This window comes from Bufo gargarizans, chromosome 5 (genome assembly GCF_014858855.1).
Source record: "Bufo gargarizans isolate SCDJY-AF-19 chromosome 5, ASM1485885v1, whole genome shotgun sequence".
In the NCBI taxonomy this organism is placed as follows: Eukaryota; Metazoa; Chordata; class Amphibia; order Anura; family Bufonidae; genus Bufo; species Bufo gargarizans.
In genome coordinates, this window is record NC_058084.1 from 356,474,085 (window position 1) to 356,496,250 (window position 22,166).

General features: G+C 41.9%; 1 protein-coding gene across 1 annotated transcript in view; it reads right to left on the reverse strand.

Moving 5' to 3' along the window:
• TBC1D5 (TBC1 domain family member 5) overlaps positions 1 to 22,166 on the reverse strand; it is a 603,675-nt gene that overhangs the window by 451,586 nt on the left and 129,923 nt on the right. The window lies entirely within an intron of this gene.

The window sequence follows — 22,166 nt, forward strand, 5'->3', positions numbered from 1 at the left end:
TTCCTTCTGCTCCCTGCCGTGTGCCCGTACAGCGGTCTACAACCACATATGAGGTGTTTCTGTAAACTACAGAATCAGGGCCATAAATAATGAGTTTTGTTTGGCTGTTAACCCTTGCTTTGTAACTGGAAAAAAAATATTAAAATGGAAAATCTGCCAAAAAAGTGAAATTTTGAAATTGTATCTCTATTTTCCATTAAATCTTGTGCAACACCTAAAGGGTTAACAAAGTTTGTAAAATCAGTTTTGAATACCTTGAGGGGTGTAGTTTCTTAGATGGGGTAACTTTTATGGAGTTTCTACTCTAGGGGTGCATCAGGGGGCTTCAAATGGGACATGGTGTCAAAAAACCAGTCCAGCAAAATCTGCCTTCCAAAAACCGTATGGCATTCCTTTCCTTCTGCGCCCTGCCGTGTGCCCGTACAGCGGTCTACAGCCACATATGAGGTGTTTCTGTAAACTACAGAATCAGGGCCATAAATAATGAGTTTTGTTTGGCTGTTAACCCTTGCTTTGTAACTGGAAAAAAAATATTAAAATGGAAAATCTGCCAAAAAAGTGAAATTTTGAAATTGTATCTCTATTTTCCATTAAATCTTGTGCAACACCTAAAGGGTTAACAAAGTTTGTAAAATCAGTTTTGAATACCTTGAGGGGTGTAGTTTCTTAGATGGGGTAACTTTTATGGAGTTTCTACTCTAGGGGTGCATCAGGGGGCTTCAAATGGGACATGGTGTCAAAAAAACTGTCCAGCAAAATCTGGCTTCCAAAAACCATACAGCGTACCTTTCACTCTACGCCCCGCTGTGTGGCCGTACAGTAGTGTACGGCCACATATGGGGTGTTTCTGTAAACGGCAGAGTCAGGGCAATAAAGATACAGTCTTGTTTGGCTGTTAACCCTTGCTTTGTTAGTGGAAAAAATGGGTTAAAATTGAAAATTAGGCAAAAAAATGAAATTCTCAAATTTCATCCCCATTTGCCAATAACTCTTGTGCAACACCTAAAGGGTTAACGAAGTTTGTAAAATCAGTTTTGAATACCTTGAGGGGTGTAGTTTCTTAGATGGGGTAATTTTTATGGAGTTTCTACTCTAGGGGTGCATCAGGGGGCTTCAAATGGGACATGGTGTCAAAAAAACTGTCCAGCAAAATCTGGCTTCCAAAAACCATCCGGCGCACCTTTCACTCTACGCCCCGCTGTGTGGCCGTACAGTAGTTTACGGCCACATATGGGGTGTTTCTGTAAACGGCAGAGTCAGGGCAATAAAGATACAGTCTTGTTTGGCTGTTAACCCTTGCTTTGTTAGTGGAAAAAATGGGTTAAAATTGAAAATTAGGCAAAAAAATGAAATTCTCAAATTTCATCCCCATTTGCCAATAACTCTTGTGCAACACCTAAAGGGTTAACAGAGTTTGTAAAATCAGTTTTGAATACCTTGAGGGGTGTAGTTTATAGAATGGGGTCATTTTTGGGCGGTTTCTATTATGTAAGCCTTGCAAAGTGACTTCAGAGCTGTAGTGGTCCCTAAAAATTGGGTTTTTGTAAATTTCTGAAAAATTTCAAGATTTGCTTCTAAACTTCTAAGCCTTGTAACATCCCCAAAAAATAAAATATCATTCCCAAAATAATTCAAACATGAAGTAGACATATGGGGAATGTTAAGTCATCGCAATTTTTGGGGGTATTACTATGTATTACAGAAGTAGAGAAACTGAAACTTTGAAATTTGCTAATTTTTCCAAATTTTTGGTAAATTAGGTATTTTATTATGCAAAAAAATTAATTTTTTTGACTTTATTTTACCAGTGTCATGAAGTACAATATGTGACGAAAAAACAATCTCAGAATGGCCTGTATAAGTAAAAGTGTTTTAAAGTTATCAGCACTTAAAGTGACACTGGTCAGATTTGCAAAAAATGGCCTGGTCCTTAAGGTGAAAATGAGCCTGGTCCTTAAGGGGTTAAAAGTATTAACAGCATTTTAGTGCTAGTTATTAATACCTTGTGATGAAGGGGGTATGCTTAGATGAAAACCACAAACTGCTATATTCACAGTAAAACATACAGGGACACACATTTTGATCAGCTGCACACAATACTACACAATTATAGTGAACGCCCGACGTCCTATTAACTGGACACTGAAAAAGCTCATAACTTGAATGGGCAGGTGCAAATAACAGCACTAGTCCCTTGTGTTTTCTAATTAGATTATAAATGATGCCACATGGTACGATGCTGAATCTATGGAGCTCATTTTCAGGAAAGCCAAAGATCAGGAAATTGAAGATGCACAGGCATATGCTCAACAAAAATAAAAATAAAAAAGACAATGACAGAGATGACTTAATTAGACTCACTCTGTCTGCAGGGTAAGTATATCTGTAGATGGTCTCGTTTTGGGGCTACTGTAAGAGAAGGGTGGGTTAATAGCTGGACATGTCAATCTGGGAGAGAGCTTTAGATATTATTGTTTCAATGGTTTTTGTTTTCTATGCATTTTGTAGCTTTATTTTGCTATTTATTTGTAGCATATCCGAGTATTACATTATAAGGGCAAAAACAACCAAAGTTCCCTAAACAAAATTATAAGGAATAAAGTAAAAAAAAAATGTCATTTTAGAATTTTTTTTTAAAAACAGCAGCTTTTATTTGTATTGTTTTTTTTTATAAAGGGCAAAACGTCCTGTAAAAGCGCATCCTCCTTTTTTGCTCAAAAGTTAGATCTTGACAAGAACTATGCTTCTCTACTCCCATAGAAAGCGGACTGTATTCATCAGAACATGGACTAACACTGAGATGATAGCAAATTATTAAGGCTAAACATCACAATTCTTGTTGCTAGAATGGAAATGTCCATCTCAGTGCATTTACAAATTGAAAGCGACTCTTTCAGGTCACTTCCGATGCCCTATCTGAGTGCGGGAAAAGATAGAGGGAGAGAAGCTGAGCTCTGTGATATGTAGGTTTATATGATTCGGAGCAGGATTCTGAGGATGAGGGTAAATCGTGACAGGACTCCTTGACGAGAGACTAAGAGTCCAGCTAACCTGGAATCACAGCTTTCCCTGTATCAGTGTGTACTCAAGGGGCTGTCAATCATCCTGTGTGCAGATGGATCAATCAGGACTCTCGCCGTCTCTCCCGGGAGTCCTGTCAGGATTTACCTTGCTTTTCACAGAGCTAAGATTCTCTCCCTCTATCCTATTCTGCTCTCAGATCGGGCAGCAAAATCACCTGAAAGGTTCTCTTTAATCCTGCCCAAAAAGAGATAAGAAGCCAGGTGTCCAGATTAAGGTGAAGACTGACATGGCTCAGATCTGATCAGAATTACAGTAAAACCAGGGCAGAAATATAAGTGCACAAACCACTGAACAGAATAGACAGACGTGTGTATTTATTTGCACATACACATTGCAAACACGTGCTCATGTATATACGGCCACGATACTGAATAATGCAGTGAAAGGCAGGAGGCCTTGCAAAGTCTATACACTAACATGTGGCAAGAACTGAGAACTAAAGTTACAGTGGTTATCCTGGACCACCGAAATGGAAAACCAACACCAAAGTTATAACCTAAAGTGGATTTTAGTTGTGCCATCCCCAGCACTGTAAAGGTATGAGGCAGGTTCATGGTGGACATGAGAAGTGACCTTCTTCTCCCAGCTTACCATGTGGAACTTAATGTCTGTATTCAGCCTTAGATGGGTCTAAATGGGCAGGTGCAGACTGCAGTTCAATCCTGAGTCTGTTGAATGGGTGAAACAAGTCTGATGACGTGCTGTCCATTAGGAACTGAATTGGGAATTTTGACCCAGAATATCAACTTTTGTTCTGAAAAGCCCTGCGGAATTGGAAATTCAGACTGGAAATGAGTTTTCTAAGGGGATCTGTACATCATGCAGCAGCAGGTTGCAGAGCAGTAGGAGCTGAGCAGGTTGATATAGATAACTTTGTGGGAAGTTGTCATTTATTGATCTAAACGCCTGCTCATTCTGGGCTTTGGAGTCCGCCAGGAAGTCTCTGAATGACTGGGCAAGCTGTGAATCAGTGAGTAGGAGTGCCCACTGGGGTTCTTCACCTGTGATCTGGTGTGTCCTCAAAGCTGCAGACTCCGCCGAGATGTTCGGTCCTGTCAATCAAGCAGCGGGGAAGCTTCCTCAGCTTCGGGGACACCCTATCACAGGTGCAGACCCCTGCTTGATGAGATGTATTGATTCTCAGGATTCGATTCGCTAATCTCTACTCCTTAGCATAGAAAGAGCAGAGTTTTAGATAATAAGTAAAAATGTATCTGTTCCCTCAAAACTATGGGGCAGATTAATCATAGACTAGTGGTGTACCCCAGGCTATGATAACCTGGCGTGCTGCAGGAGGCTGGGCCTAATTTATGATGAGGCGAACGCCTTGTCGTAAATGAAGCGTAGCACCTGGCAGTTTGTGGCCCTCATTTCTGACGAAAACCTGCAGAAAAGATGACAACTGTGGGGTGGCCGCTAGTCAGATCCCCTCCAGTCCCTCGCCATGACTCCTTTTCGGGAAAGTGGCAAAGAAACACTACTTGTGCAATCATTTTTGTGCAAACAGGCAGCTTGCAACGCCAGAAAACTGGTGTATATTCATGAGAAATTAGACCCTATGGGCCAGATTTATCATTAGCTCAAGTCAGAATAATGGATTGAAAATGTTGCAATTTTTTTGCACAATCGCTAAAACTGCGCAAAAATCAGCGACTTTTTTCTGCTCAGCACTATGCTCGCCAGTTTTCTGAAAGTGGGCGTGTTTTCTTATGTAAATGAATCTCTAGACAGATTTACTATTGCGACTATTTAAAAAGTCCCAAAAAAATACGCAATTTCACTCCAGTGAGGACCATGCTTATCTTATGAGACTTTTTAATAGAGCATACGACTTTTTCGTAAAGACGTGCGACTTTTGTAAAGCTGCTTACTGACGGATAAACTGCTACCGTCAAACAACATTTATTACAGTCTTAAAGGGCCGATCATAAATCTGACTTGGCTAAAACTGACTTTAGCCATATGTGAGAGTGGAGTGAGCTGTCAGAGTCATGATAAATCTGGCCCGATATGTCAATCCGCTCAGCTCCTCCTGCTGCCTGCATATCACCGGCCTCAGCACTGAAACTATACAAATGCAAAGCAGAAGCAGCTCTGCAAATGATAGCAGAAACATTGTAGTAAGTAGATTTCAAAAGTCGACGAGCACAAAATATGCGGCAATATGCTGGAAATAAGTGAGCTGTTCCTGATCCGCTGTGTGATGTAGAGGCGGAATGAAATACAGACTTTTTACAGTTGTACGATTAAAGGATTCAGCTGTAATCACCCAACACACTATCTGCCTTTTAACAGTTCCAATCAGTCGCAGATCTAGGTGTAATCAACAGCAGCAGGGGGCTTCAGAAAGCAAAACAAAACAAAAACAGCGGGAATCTTCACTAATATACATTAATTGGCATGAGCCAACGTTATAGTGCATGAAAGCAGTCTCTCCACTTGCTCAGCAGACTCTCTGTTAAAGTAACAGATTACTAAGAACTCCGTTACAGGGATAAATAGCACTCAATTCTGATCCCCAGAGAACGTGTCAACATAAACTATATAAATGCGGGGCTACGTCACCGGCACCGGAGTGTTACAGATAGAAAGCTGTACTCTTCCACTGGGGCTTCCAACAGAGATACGGGTGACCTCCTTAACTTGCATTTAGACGTTGCGAGGAGCGTTCCTTCCCGACAGTTGGCTGCTTGTTCAGGAGGGAGGGGGGGTGAAGCTCTGCATTTACATGCAGCGATCAACTACACAGTATGAGGACGAGCAATGTCTACTGCTATCCCCATAAAAAAATCATTGGGCAGCAGAGTGATGTTTAGACAAGACGATCTGCTGCCCGGTAACGATTGAAGGGTCCACACTTCAGATCATTGCACCCGATGAACAAGTGTTTCTTTCCTTCATCAGGTGACATACGGCATCTTTACACGAGCGTTCACAAAAACATGTTACCGGAATGAGGCTACCAAAAAAGTGGGAAACAAAGGTAAGTATGCTTTTTTGTTCTGGTTAAAGGGAACCTTTCACATTAGAAATGCAGTGTCATATGTAGGCAGGAGGAGCTGAGCAGATGGACATATAACCTTCTTTGAAAAGCTCCTGTATAACATTTTAACACCTTTTCTATGCCTCGGAGTCCAGTGGGCAGTCTTAACCCCTTAGTGACCACCCATACGCCGGTCATTAAAGAGGACCTTTCACCGATCCTGACATTGTGAACTAACTATACAGACATAGAGAGCGGGGCCCGGGGATCTCACTGCACTTACTATTATCCCTGGGCGCCGCTCCGTTCTCCCGCTATTCCCTCCGGTATCTCCGGTCACTAAGTTATAGTAGGCGGAGTCTGCCCTTGTTCTGCTGTAGCGTGCCGCACCTGAGGAATTAACTGCCGCGGATCGCAGCTCCCTGTCATAGAGGTCGGGTGCCAGCTATGTGATTCTGCCGCCGGCACCCGCCTCCCGGTATTGAATCAATACTGGTACAAAAGTATCGATTGGGTATAGATAATTCGATACCGGGTGCAACCCTAGTTCAAGCTGCACTTCGTTTTAGATATTCAGGTATATGAGTGCGGTACGGGCTAGACACCGGGGCTCAGTGGTTAGCACTGTTGGCTTACAGAACTGGAGACCTGCTTTCAAATCTGAACAAGGGCAACATGTGCATGAAGTATATATGTTCTCCCTGTGTTTGCTCGGGTTTTCTTCCATGCTACAAAAAAAATACTGATAGGCATTTTTTTTCTTTCCTCCCCACAATCTAATAGCCATAACTTTTTAAATGTTCCATTCACATAGCCATATGAGGGCTTATTTTGTGAAGGACAAGATGCATTTTTTTTATGGTACCATTTAATTTACCATGTCTTGTATTGGAAAACAGGAAAAAAAAATCCTTGTGGGGTAAAATTGAAAAAAAAAAAAAATTCTGGCAAGGTTTTTGGGATTTTGACATTACGAAGTGCGATGTGCAGTAAAAATGACATGACGTCCTTATTCTGCAGCTCAATATGATTACGGTGATACCCAACTTGTATAGTTTTTACTTTGTTTTATCATTTTATGACAGTCATAACTTTTATTTTCGGCCTACAGAGCTGTAGGAGAGCTTGTTTTTTTCGGATGAATTGTCCTTCTTATTGGAACCATTTTTCGATTACACACAAAACTTTTTAATCACTGTTATTCAACTTTTTGGGGGGACAAGGTGAAAAAAAAATGGTGAATTGTGTGTTTTTATTATCTTTCACTTTATCTTTCACTGCGTAGGAAAATTTGCAATATATTTTAACAGTTCACACATTTAGAACACAGCAATGCCTACTATGTTTATTTTTTTATTGTTTATATATTTCTATATGTAAAATTAGGAAAGGGGAGTGATTTAAACTTTTATTCATTTTCTTTACTTTTTATTTACATTTACTTAATGTCTTTTAGCCCACTTAGGCTACTTTCACACTAGCGTTCATGGGTCAGTTCGTGAGCTCCGTTTGAAGGAGCTCACGAGCGGACCCAAACGCCTCCGTCCAGCCCTGATGCAGTCTGAATGGAGCGGATCCGCTCAGACTGCATCAGTCTGGCGGCGTTCAGCCTCCGCTCGCCTCCGCACGGACAGGCGGACAGCTGAACGCTGCTTGCAGCGTTCAGCTGTCCGCCTGGCCGTGCGGAGGCGAGCGGATCCGTTCAGACTTACAATGTAAGTCAATGGGAACGGATCCGCTTGAAGATGTCACCCTATGGCTCAATCTTCAAGCGGATCCGTCCCCCATTGACTTTACATTGAAAGTCTGAACGGATCCGCTCAGGCTGCTTTCACACTTAGAATTTTTTCTAAGTTATTAATGCAGACGGATCCGTACTGAACGGAGCCTCCGTCTGCATTAATATGATCGGATCCGTTCAGAACGGATCCGATCAAGCGCAAGTGTGAAAGTAGCCTTAGGGGACTAGAGCCAGGGATCTTTTGATTCCTTTCCCATTCACTTTAATAGAGATCTATTAGGGTGAATGGCATTCTGACACACTCCCTGCTGAGCTGTGCCTCGTGTACAGCTTAGCAGGATGCTTACCATGGCAGGCCTGGTAAGCTTTAGCAGTGCCCAGGCTGTCATGGTAACCGATTGGAGCCCTGCAATTTTCACTGCTGGGCCTCCGATTGGAAGGCGTGGGAGCTGCATCCCTCTGCCTAACCACATAGATACCGCGATCACTGTTGAACGCAACATCTGGAGGGCTAATTGACTGGCTTTGGGTCATTGCATCATTTGCCAACGCCTGTCATTGGGGCCGGGTGCCTGCTGTATGGGCACACCAGCCCATTCCATACAGTTCCCTGCGCATAATGCCGTACATGTACATTATTATGTGTTAATTTTGGAGTTAATGAGCTCATTTTGAAACTGGCTTTAGGAAAGAGGCTGCTGTGACTCTATGAACAGTGCTGTGGAATATGTCAGAACTACGTAAGTAAGAGAAATAAACAATCATTTCCAATAAACATCATCTACTGTACATACTAAAAAAGTGAGTTATTTTACTTACCTAAATCTGTTTGCTGAACTGTACTTGCTACTAAAGCAAAGAAGAACTTGTTTGCACACAGCTTTGGCATATCCTTATTAAATAAGGCACATCTCTTCTCAACAGCAACACAGACATACTGTAAGTATTCTTGTGCGAGTATCAAAATCCACTTGCAGTTTAAGAATGTGAAGATTTGGGCTTCATTTCCCCACCATCATCACATGGTAACGACCTCCACAGCTTCCTATTATCGCACCACTGGGCATGGGCCCTAAAATAATGGCTAAACTGCAAATTCACACAGCATATTGATAAATGCTCAAACTGAAATGGAAAAGTGACTCCAAGTGTCCGCAAAAAGAACATACATATTGTGTATTTACATATCTAAAGGAAATGTCCTATGTAGACAACCCCTGTCCATATGGCCTGTTAGGGAATATGGATGTTAAAGAGGGAGGCCTCCTACTTAGGACCCTCCTCTATGGGCCAGAATGGAAGGGCGGTCAAGTTTACTTGAATGGCTGCTGGGGGGGGGGGGGGGGGGTTCCCCTGCACAGGTTGGTACTGGCAGCACTGATTGGATACTGTCAGACTGTGCAGAGAAATCAACCCAATCATTGCCTCATTGCCATCCAGAAGGATCTTTATTGCAGACTGCTGGCAATTCATGAATAAACTTCTAGAAGGAATAATATAGAAATAATATCAAATGGAGTTATATAAAAAGATACCTTATAACAGTTATTAAATGGGAAATGCAAATAGCTGCTAAAACAGACATGTCAGAAGAGGTGGCGGGTCCTGTTTAATACTCTGGCCAGCAATGTAACAATGTTGTTCTGTCATGTAGATATTTATATGTTGTATAAGTCACTGCAGTTTTCATTTAACAAAGATAGAAAATAAAGGTAAAGAGAACTGATAGATAGATAGATAGATAGATAGATAGATAGATAGATAGATATTGGATATATAGATAGACAGACTGTAGATAGAGAGATGGATAGATAAATGCACTGTAGATAGATAAATAGACAGACTGTCGATATATAGGTAACAGATAGATAAAAGACTAACACATGGTAGAACGATAGATAGATAAACAGATAGATAAACTGATAAAAGACAGAAAGATAAACTGTAGAGATAGATAGATAGATAGATAGATAAAAGACAGAAAGATAGATGCACTGTAGAGATAGATAAACTGATAGATTGACAGATAGATAGATAGATACAGACACACTGTAGACAGAGACAATGTAGATAGATAGGTAACAGACAGATTGATAGAAGACAGACACATGATAGATAGATAGATAGATAGATAGATAGATAGATAGATAGATAGATAGATGCAGTGAGATCCAGTAGATGTGATAGGACAGACACAATAGATCACACAGATAGAATAGAAATAGATAGAAGTTAGATAGATAAAATAGATGCATGACAGAATAGATCAAATGGATTAAACTGAATGATAATGTTGGTAAATGCTGCGGAATCCATCAGCGCTGTATAAGTGAGTAAAATAAATGAATTATATATATTGTATAGCGAGACAGGAGACAGATAGGATAATACATTTCTTTATGGAAAAAATAAAATAAAAAATAGAAGTTCTGATTGAGGAAAAAAAGGCTAAATCCTTGTTAATATATGATAAACCCGGGTCCACACACATGCCTGAAGACACATAATACCCCGTCAATAGATTCCCCCTCATGACTGCGCCATCGCTGCGCAGACAGCAAGCTAATCTGCCTTCTTCTCATGCATCCGATCGGTCATACAGCCATACAAAACACAAATAAGTAAAGACCATCTGCTTGTTAGCGCAAACCCATAAAAGTGCATCTTTTTAATAAACAATAAAATTAGTTTGACAGGGCAGAGACCACCTGAATAGAAAATCAAATATTTCATGTTATTTAAGGTGTATGTCTGCTGGCTATTAAAATACTCCTCTTTAATTTATAACAGCAACACACACAATACTCATGTCATCCTCATTTTCTAAATCAATAATCAGCACAGCATGCTTCATTAACAGTGACCAATCAGCAAGGAGCTGGGGAGCTCATTTTACAACACGAGCATTCCTAAGACATAAACCATCTGCTACTTGTAGTAACAGAAAAATCAAATTAATCCATTCTTATCATGCATTCAGATTTTAAAGCAATTAAAGATGCTCTTAGTGTAATCGCAGCCACAGAAGTAGTTCTGTAATGAGAAAAGCAAAGTCTTCACTGAACTTTCTGTCATTCTCAATACATCCTGGAACTTTACAAGCTTTCCGCACTCCAGTGGCCCATTGTTCTTCCACCACAGATGTTGGAAACAACAGGCAATTTTTATTAAACATTTAATCTTTGCACATTTGAAGGAGTTTAAATACTGAACAGTGACGGAACTGTAAAGCATATAGGCTGCTGGAAACCAATTTTTAATCACCGCAATTTATACGGATAAATATACGTTCGCCGCCACCAAATATAATGGAAACCGATAATATTGAACGCCTCCTGGGCTGCAAACATTTACAGTGGCTATTCTGATGCTGTGCGGAGCCGTGCGCTGTACACATAGGATTGTATTAATTGCTTACATACCATAAAGGCGGGTTTACACTGTCCGAGGAACTGACGACAGTCGGGACGGAAACGTTCCTACCTGACGGCTGACCGTCCAGGGAAGAAGACTAATGCAGGGATCTCCTTCACAGTATGAGGATGGGGGGATCGCTACTGCAATTGCTCGTCCCCATACAGGATTATTGTTTCTGGGCAGCAGATTACGGTTTAGACTGCACGATCGATAGGCTCACCCAACAAACAAGCGTTTCCGTTCATTGGGTAATCGGCAGATAGATGAGAACGAGCGGTCACAGGAACGTTCAATCGGGCCATTGAAAGGAACGAGCAGTCGCGCGGGTCAAAACATCTGACGACCGGGAGAGCAGCCAATAGCAGGACGCGACGGGGCCGAGTCTCCCTAGCATCGCGGATGAGGTTAGGAGGGCTCGTCCCTGTCGTGGCCTGCTAGTGCCGCACCTGAGGAGTTAACTGCTGCTGATCGCAGCTACCTGTCAGGGGCAGGGTGCCGGCAATGTGATTCTGCTGCCGGCACCCGCCTCCTGTATTATGTGTTAAAGACTGCTTTTCCTGGGTCCAGATTTTAAGTATTAGGCTACACAGAGCGGCGCCCAGAGATGTCCCTGCACTCACCATTATTCCTAGGCGCCGCTCCGTTCGCCCTCTGTGCCCCATTACTGTCTCCTCTCCTGCTCCATATGCTAATTACTATTGGAGCAATGGGAAGGAGACACCAGCTTCTCTAGTGGGCATTCCTTCTCCCTGGCTGTAGCACTGTCCAATCGCAGCGCAGGGAGAAGGAACGCCCACTAGAGAAGCTGCTGTCTCCTGCCCATTGCTCCGATAGTAATTAGCATATGGAGCAGGAGAGAGTAATAGGGCACAGCGGGCGAACGGAGCGGCACCCAGGAATAATGGTAAGTGCTGCGACATCTCTGGGCGCCTCTCTGTGTAGGATTGGTGGCGCAGTATTATGTGTTAAAGACTAATTTTCCTGGGTCCAGACTTTCAGTATTAGGCTACACAGAGCGGCAGGGAGAAGGAACGCCCACTAGAGAAGCTGCTATCTCCTCCCCATTGCTCCGATAGTAATTAGCATATGGAGCAGGAGAGGAGACAGTAATAGGGCACAGCGGGCGAACAGAGTGTAGGAAAAGTCGTATGATTGGTGGCGCAGTATGCCCGCCCCTCCTCCGCCCCTCTCTCCGTTCATTGGTGGCAGCGGCAGCACAGGGGAGGGAAGATTGCTTACTTCTCCCCTGTGCTGCTGAGAGAACATGAGCGTGCCGACAGCAGGACTCTCATGTTGAGAGACACTAAACTGCGCAGAAGCGCAGCCCAGTATCGAAAAAAAGGAAATAAAAAAAAGTATAGATTGGGTATCAAAATTTAGATACCTGCAACAACCCTAGATCAGTCCCACATTGACTTTCAGTGGTGCTCAAGACGGATCTGTCTTGGCTATGTTAAAGATCATTCAAACGGATCCGTTCTGAACGGATGCATGCGGTTGTATTATCTGAACGGATCCGCACAAAACACGAGTGTGAAAGTAGCCTTAGGTAATACTGCACACAATGCACTGTAACAATAAGCCAATGTGGTTTTTAACCATTGAAAGGGATGCACAGCATTCTGTATTCTTCTGTTAATATCCACTCCTCATCTCCTCAGGAGAGCCATGTGGAAAATGCTCACTGTTTACATCTCAAACGATTTCCTGCAGGAGAATAGGTGCATTGGGTCATGTACACCCAAATGCGGGCAACTTGGGAAAGAAATTGCTCTCTTCTGGGCACGTACCACAGCAGATACATGTAGGGAAGCATCTGTCCAAAAAAGGGTTTTTCGAGATATTAATACTGATGACTGATACTCTGATCGGTGGGGTCCGACACCCGTTTGAGAAGGTAGCGGTGCTCACAGTAGCTCTGCAGCCTTCTCTAGGCCTGTGATGAAACGTTCATTGTTCACATGGCCTAGGCGCAGCTCAGCCCCATTTAAGTATGGGGCTGATCGCGATACCAAGCACAGCCGCTATAAAATGCACATCGCTGTGCTTGGTGAGCTGTGAGAAAGCTGCTGAGCTTACAGACTTTTAGCGGTGGTCCCGCGTGTTGGACTCTCACTGATCAGATACTGATGACCTATCCTGAGGATCATCAGTATTAGGCCGAATGCACACATTCCTGCTCTGAACAGGAATCCAGCCCGACATAACACGGACCGCTCTCGGCCGCGGAACACGGCCGTGTGCGTTCAGCCTTAAAGCCTCGGAAAACCCTTTTAAGTGTAGCTGATGTCAGGCCATGTTCACACAGGATTCTGTAAGGGTTTAGACTCAGATTTATAGAAAAGGACATTCTACCAATTGAGGGATCGGAAAAATAGTGAATAAAATTATTACAGGACTGCCTTGTGCTTTCATTGATGAGCCTGAGACAACTCACAAAGCTTATTTATTCCATAGCAAGCTTTAAAGTAGTCAGCTCATATTATTATCTCCCAATACTGGCCCGAGAGCGCAGTAGCCCACATTTTAGACAAATCTAGACACATCATGTGTCTGGCACGAGAAGGGTGAAACAATCCTGAGACAGTTTTCTAATCCGATCAAAAGCACAATAATTCAGTATCATTAACAATCATTACCCAAATATTGTCAGCAACAGCCGCATAATAGGGCTCAAATTGAAATATTACAAAATAAACTATTATGACAGAACTTGCATTGTGAGTTTCAGTTGGCTAACAACTAGGAAACACTCTTACAGATTTCAATTATCACTGAATCTTTATTAGTTTTTAACATCACATCCAGGAAAAGATTAGTTTATTGTGCAAAGGGAAAAAAACAACCCTATGCAAGAAAATAAAGAAACAAAGTAACAGCTTCGGTGAATAACACGCATTATGTAAAACCTGTTTCTTTATCCAATAACTTAAAGCCATCTGATTCATTTAGTGGTACTGCTAAGAGTAGATTTCGCACATTATTCAATGAATTAAGCAGATGAACACTTACTACAGGATCTGTGTGTTTACGCACAGAAATCTTTTGCTATTCACTCGGGACTGGAACCATAAGTGCACAAACACACACACACAAAAAATAAAAAAAAATAAAGATCAACCAGAGAATTATACGCAACATAGATGAAAACTAAACTAGGAAAAAGCATAGACTGGCACAGTTAGAACAGCATCGCTTGGTAAAGGAGATCAGTTAACAGACAATTTCTGAGATGATTTGGATAGGATAAAGCTACGTCAAACCCTTCAGAAAAGTATGAAAGCAGAAGAAATTGGAAAAAACGTGGCTACATGTGTCAGATTCTATTATCTGGACCTACACAGCAGGTTATAAGATGCCAACAGGCAGACACTGGGTTAAATATAGCCCTTTCTTCATAAGATATAGTTACTTTTACATGGACTATACAACTGCTGCCTTTTCATGGACTATAGTTGGTATAAAATAGACCCTTCTTCATGGAGTAAATCTGACAAAATACAGCTGTTTAAGACTATACAAGGTATATAACCCCTTTAAATGGACTATAGCTAGTAGAATCCACCTTCTTCATGGACTACAGCTGGTAGACTATAGATCCTTCTTTATGGACTATAGCTACTGGAATGAGGCACCATCTTCATGGACTACAGCTGGTATAATATAGATCCTTCTTTATGAACGATGGCTACAGAAATGAGGCTCAGCCTTCATAAACTATAGCTTTTAGAATATTGATTATTTGTGGACTATACCTACTTGAATGAGGCCCTGTCTTCATGGGCTATAGCTGGAACAATATAGATTGTTTTTGTGGACTATACCTACTGGAATGAGGATCTGTCTTCATGGGCTATAGGTAATACAATATACACTCACCTAAAGAATTTTTAGGAACACCATACTAATACAGTGTTGGACCCCCTTTTGCCTTCAGAACTGCCTTAAAGAGGACCTTTCACTCGTATACAAACTAAAAACTAACTCTATCTGTGGGCAGAGCGGCGCCCAGGGGTCCCCCTGCACTTACTAGTATGCCTGGGCGCCGCTCTATTCGCCCGGTATAGGCTCCGGTGTCTCAGCTCCGTCTGTTGTATTGGACTGATTTTTTGTAGGAGGCGTGCCCCTTGCTGCAGTGCTGGCCAATCGCAGCACACAGCTCATCCCCCACACCATTACACCACCACTACCAGCCTGAACAGCCTGATGAATACATGTTCTCATTCTGTTTACGCCAAATTCGGACTCTACCATTTGAATGTCTCAACAGAAATCGAGACTCATCAGACCAGGCAACATTTTTCCAGTCTTCAACAGTCCAATTTTGGTGAGCTCGTGCAAATTGCAGCCTCTTTTTCCTATTTGTAGTGGAGATGAGTGGTACCCGGTGGGGTCTTCTGCTGTTGTAGCCCACCTTTCTTTCCCATTCTGACATTCAGTTTGGAGTTCAGGAGATTGTCTTGACCAGGACCACAACCCTACATGCATTGAAGCAACTGCCATGTGACTGGTTGACTAGATAATCGTATTAATGAGAAATAGAACAGGTGTTCCTAATAATTCTTTAGGTCAGTGTACATTGTTTTTGTGAACTATACCTACTGGAATGAGGGTCTCTGTCTTCATGGACTATAGCTGGGACAATATAGATTGTTTTTGTGGACTATAGCTACTGGAATAAGGCTCCGTCTTCATGGGCTATAGCTGGTACAATATAGATTGTTTATGTGGACTATACCTACTTAAATGAGGCCTCCATAGACTATAGCTGGTAGAATATAGAATATTTGTGAACTATATCTACTGGTTTGAGGCTCCGTCTTCATAGCCTATAGTTGGCAGAATATAGATCCTTCTTCATGGACTACAGCTACTGAAATGAGTCTCTGTCTTCATGGACTATAGCTGGTAGAATATAGATCCTTCTGCATGGACTATAGCTACTGAAATGAGGCTCAGCCTTCATAGACTATAGCTGTTAGAATATAGATTATTTGTGGACTATACCTACTGGAAAGAGGCTCGTCTTCATAGGCTATAGCTGGTACAATAAAGATTGTTTTTGTGGACTATACCTACTGGAATGAGGCTCTGTCTTCATGGACTATAGCTGGTAGAATATAGATTATTTGTGAACTATACCTACTGGTTTGAGGCTCTGTCTTCATAGCCCATAGTTGGTCGAATATAGATCCTTCTTCATGGACTACAGCTACTGGAATGAATCTCCGTCTTCATGGACTATAGGTGGCAAAATATAGATCCTCCTTCTTGGACTATACAGTAGCTACTAAAATGAGGCTCAGCCTTCATAGACTATAGCAGGTAGAATACAGAGCCTTATTCATGACTATAGCTACAATAGGAGACTGCAGCTTTGTCTTCATAAACTATAGCTTGTACAATAAAGCTCCTTCTGAATGGACCACAACTAAGAGAATACAACTCTATTTACATGGACTATAGGTGGTAAAATATAGCTCCATCACCATGGAATACACCTGGTACAAAACAACTCTGTATGACTATCTGGTTGTATGAAATAGTTCCTGTTCGTGGACTAAAGCTAGTGGAAAGTGATATACAGCACCTTATTCAAGTATTAGAGGTGGTGGAATACAACTCTTTCTTCACAGACTTTAGTTGGTAGAATATACAGTAGATCCTTCTTCATGGATTATAGTAAGAGAAAATCGCTTCATGGACTGTAGCTAAGAGAATACAGCTCTCTCTACATGGACTATACGTATGTGGTAAGTACAGCACCTTCTTCATGGAGTACAGCTAGTAGAACACAGCTCTTAATGGGTTTTTATCTGCTAGTCCCTGCTCATGGAATTACTAAGAGAATAAAGCTCATGGCAACCTTGAAGTGGCCATGATGCTCAGAGGAGCGCTGTAGTTTCTTCATTGTTTACATTGCACCATACACCAACATGCAGTACATTTCGTAGCAGCTGTAATACCCTGCACAGCTGCTAATAACTCAACGGCATGCAGATAGATGGACCAAATGAAACAATGAAGAGGCTGCAGTACTAATCAGTGGGGGTGCTGAGAACGCTACAGGCCTTTCCAACAGCTGATAGGCAGTAGTGCCAACCAGTATAAGGAAAATGCATCATGTACTTCCACTGTCATCTATGATTAAGGAGCATCTGTTAGCATGATCAATCCTATTAAACCAGGCATTTTGTCGCTTGAATGGTTGGGAAGATATCTTGATTTTTATATTTATGCAAATTAGGTAGCTGGCAGTAGAACTTGGAGAACCGCTACAGCTATGCCTCTCAGTGCTCCTTACACTCCTCCTCCCCTTTGATTGAGCACTGAGGGGCATAACTGTAGCGGTGCTCCAAGTGCTACTGCCATCCCCCTGGTGCTCAAACTGTCTAATTTGCATAAATATAAAATTCAAGATAGAGTTAGTGTAGCCTGAAACGCTTCAGCGTTACTTGTGTTTTACTCCTACTATAATAAAGTTCTGGTTTTATGTTGATATTGCAGTGGCGGACGCATCATTTTAACTTTGTCTTCATGCTCCAACTCCGTTCAAGCCACTCCACACTCTAGATAAATTCAATTTAAAGGGGCTGTTCTATTTCAACACTGCTGGCATATCGCTAGCCCACAAACTGACAGAGTGGAAAGAGCATGCGTGGCCACCCTACATTCATTTCTATGTGAGTGCAGAAAATAGCAGAGTAGTTCAGCTATTTTCAGAAGTCCACTAGAAATGAACGTTAAGAGCACCACACAAGAGCGGCCACCACTCCATTCCCTTCTATGAGGCTGATAGAAATAGTTGAGCCAGTGTTCAGCTATTTTCAGCAGTCCTACAAAAATGAATGTAGAACAGCTATGTCTGCGCGGTCCTCTCTCCTTCACTTTCCAGGCTCTGTTCTAGAGATGTGTGCGGGACCCAACTCTGGCGATATGCCACCAATGCCACCGATATGCCAACAAATTTAGCTGTAGCTGGTGAGAAGTGCTTTTCTTGGCACAGATAACTTTGCATCTTCTAAACCCTTAATACACATGCAACATGTGTGTATGCTGTATTATGCTCGTTTCATGCCCAACCCATATTGATAGTTTATCCTAAGGATACATGAAGGTCACCAATACTGTGAAAACAGGAAACCCCTTTAAGTACAAAAACTAATTACAATAGCCTGGTAAATCATTAAAAAATTTATGAACAAACATTAAAGGGATATGACTGTTTTAGCAAACAAAAGAAATTATTTGTGCAATAAAAGTGTATACAATTTTCCAATATACTTTTTTACTCGCAGTCATTCAGTAGGAATCATCAAGGTGTCTGGTAGACGGCTCGTTAAAAAACAGTACATTTATCAGAGCCCTGCCCTGTGTTACCATCACATGAGCACCGCATTTTATATCTCCTGAAAGTTAACAATAAAGGTCTCTTCTGCATGACAGCCAGAAGAGATCTAAAAAAAAGACGTGAGGAATAGATAAAATAAAAAATACGAAAAAACTGTATAACTTTTCATTACACAAAACAATAGCTAGTATTAGCAGAAACCATAGTGCCCCTTCAATAACCCATCCCCTCTACTAGCACATTTTCCAAAGACTCCGATTCTGATAAAAGTTAATTCTAAAAACATCAGAAATATTTATAACTAAGCAGAAGCTAATAATAATTTCAATGTCATTCATTATAAGAAATAAAAAAGTAATCTAATTATCAAAAAAAGCTTGGCTTACATGAAAGATTTCAGCAGCCTGCTTGATTAAAGGAGACAAGACAAACTTGATAATGTATGCTGCCATTAATAGCGTTAAAATACTGCTCCATACTGTTTTACACAGATGAGACAGAAAAACATCTTCTCGACTGTCAATCAGTTTCCAGGAATACAGTAATAAAGAACATTTCACTGACCCAATTGTGTCTATTTCTGCTCTTTATTTTCCAGAACTTGAGATATTACCTGTGATAAATTCAGCGGCAGCTGATTCTCTGCGTATTTATACATTTTATTAGCTGCGAGATCTTAGAAAAGCAATTAGTGGAATAATAAAGTGGTCCGGTAATTTACTGCTAATTTATAAACCAGTCAGAGGAACTAACACCGCAACAATACTGCCTTCCACACGCATCTGATTACTTAGCACATACGAAGGGAACAATAAAAATAAAAAAATATATAAAAAAAAAAAGCTCAAAAGTAAAATGTTAATAATAATAAATGGGCTTTCGGACAAACCTCAGCCTAAAGAAGGGCTCGGATACATGGCTGGCTTTTATGAGCCTCTTTATTAAGAGATTACTCTCCTAATCGAGATCACTTTCCCTTTCAGCACATGGTGGAACGTGCTAAATCATTTTTTAATCGTTTTGCAATGTGATCGCTTTTAGTTGCACAATGCTGCCGTTTAATCACACATCACATGTAGAGTTTAATGTTATAAGCAATTAATTGCTCGTTCTGAAGATTTTAGGCAATTCTGGGCATGAAGCACAGTTTAGAAAGTTTCTGTTTTTACCGAATGATTCAACTCATTAAGTATTACAAATTAACTGTACTAAGTTGTACGAATGATGCACAATGGTTTAAAAAGGATTATTGTCATTTGATTTACAGGGGTTTTCCGAGATTTTAAAGAGAACCTGTCACCTCTCCAGACATGTCTGTTGTGATAACTTTTTGCATTCCCTATGTAATAATAATTCTGGAGCATCCTTTCTTATGACTCCATTCCTTTGTTATTTCTACCAGAAGTGTTGAATGAATTTCGGGCAGCTTGCAGTAAGGGTACAGAGGGGTGGTAACCTGTTGGGGGTGTGCACAGTCTGACACCGGCAGCACTGATTGGACAGAGTCAGACACACCCGCCACTGATAACACTAAGCAGTACTTTTACTGCAGACTGCTGGCAATTCATTTGCAAACTTCTAGCGGGAATAATACAGGAATGGCACAACAGGGAGTCATAAGAATAGATGCTCCAGAATTGTTATTACATGGGGAATGCAAGTAGTTACTACAACATACATGTCAGGAGACGTGACAAGTTGTCTTTAACTGATGACCTATCCTCTGGATAGATCATCAGAATAAGATTGGTGTGGGTCCAACACATGGGACCCCCCTCCAATCAGCTGCTTGACAAGGCAGTAGGGCTTTCAGTAGAGCTGCGGCCTGCGTGCAGCTTAGCCAAGGCCATGTCACATCACGTTCATCAGTCACATGGCCTAGGAGCAGCTCAGTCCCTTTGAAGAGCATGGGGCTTAGCTGCGATACCAAGCACAGCCGCTATACAAAGTACAACACTGTGCTTGATGAGCACGGAAAAGGCTGCAGTGTTACTGCAATGCTGCTGCCTTCTCAAACAGCTGATCAGTGGGAGTCCCAAGTGTCGGACCCCCGCTGTTCAGATACTGATGACCTATCCAGAGGAGGAGTAATCCGTTAAAACATCTCAGAAAACCCCTTTAAAGAGAATCCATCTTTAAGACAGAAATCCTTAAAGGGGATGTCTCAGAATTAAGACTTATCAACTAGTCACAGAATAAGGTGAAAATATCTGATTGGTGGGGGTCCAATAGCTAAATGAGCGTGTCGTGTCTTTCACTTGAAAGTAACAGCAGTTAAAGATGCTCACTGCTGCTATATTCAAACCCTATGGGACTGGGAGATAGCAGAGCACTGTACAGAGCCATCTTGAAATGTTGAACGCGGTGACCCATTCTTGTGATCATGGCAGTCCCATAGGTCAGACCCCCAACGATCAGACATTTGTCAGGTATCCTGTAGATGGGTGACAATTTATCATTATGGTGCAATTCCAATTTTTTTATTTGGGAACCTATTAAAAGGTCTTGTAACCGGAATCTAGTTGCTGAAAAAGCATCCACTGAAAAGTCCTCAAAACTCCCAACTGGGCCATAACAAACTCTTAACTTGGATGCTTGATGGGGATCAATTGACAGATTCTATGGGGGAGATTTACCATAAACCGGCATTCTATGCCAGCCAGTGTATGATCTCCCCTAGAAAACTGGGTCAGGGAGATGATAAATCTCCCCCTATGACTTCATGTACTGTGCAGGTGGTCAATCAGCCAGGTAAGAGGTGCTCAAAGGTCTGGAATTCAGCGGGTACCACTGCAGCTGTCTGCTTAAAAGGGTTGTCTCAGGAGAGCCATAGATGACAAATTGTTAGGATTGGTAGTGAGGGTGCTACCATTGTGACCATTGCTGATCTCTAGAACCAAGCAGAAAGATATAATTCTTCGCTGCCTGACCTGATTACTGCCTGATCTCTGTACTGATCCTGAGCTGTCGGCCCTGACCTCGGACTGTTTATTGGATAGCACATACTCTTGGATAGAAAAGGAGTTGGATCCAGAGAGTAAAATCATATCTTCTTTATTGACAACTCTTCACATTAAGGGTACTTTCACACTTGGGGCAGAGGATTCGGGCAGGCAGTTCCGTCGCCTAAACTGCCTGCCCGATCCGTCAAAACGCATGCAAACTGATGGCATTTGTCAGACGGATTAGGATCCTGATCCGTATGACAAATGCATTAAAATGCTGTATCCGTCTCTGTCATCCGGAAAAATGGATCCGGCATTTATTTTTTTGGCGGTCTGAGCATGTGCAGACTGCAATGCTGGATCAGTTTTGCCGGAACACCCGGGGCCGGCATTAATGCATTTCAATGGGAAAAAATGCCGGATCTGGCATTCCGGCAAGTGTTCCGGAATTTTAGACGGAGATAAAACCGCAGAATGCTGCTGTATTATCTCCGTCCTGAAAAGGCAAAAAGACTGAACTGAAGACATCCTGACCGGATTGCTCTCTATTCAGAATGCATGGGGATAAAACTGATCAGTTCTTTTCCGGTATTGAGCCCCTAGGACGGAACTCAATGCCAGAAAAGAATAACGCTAGTGTGAAAG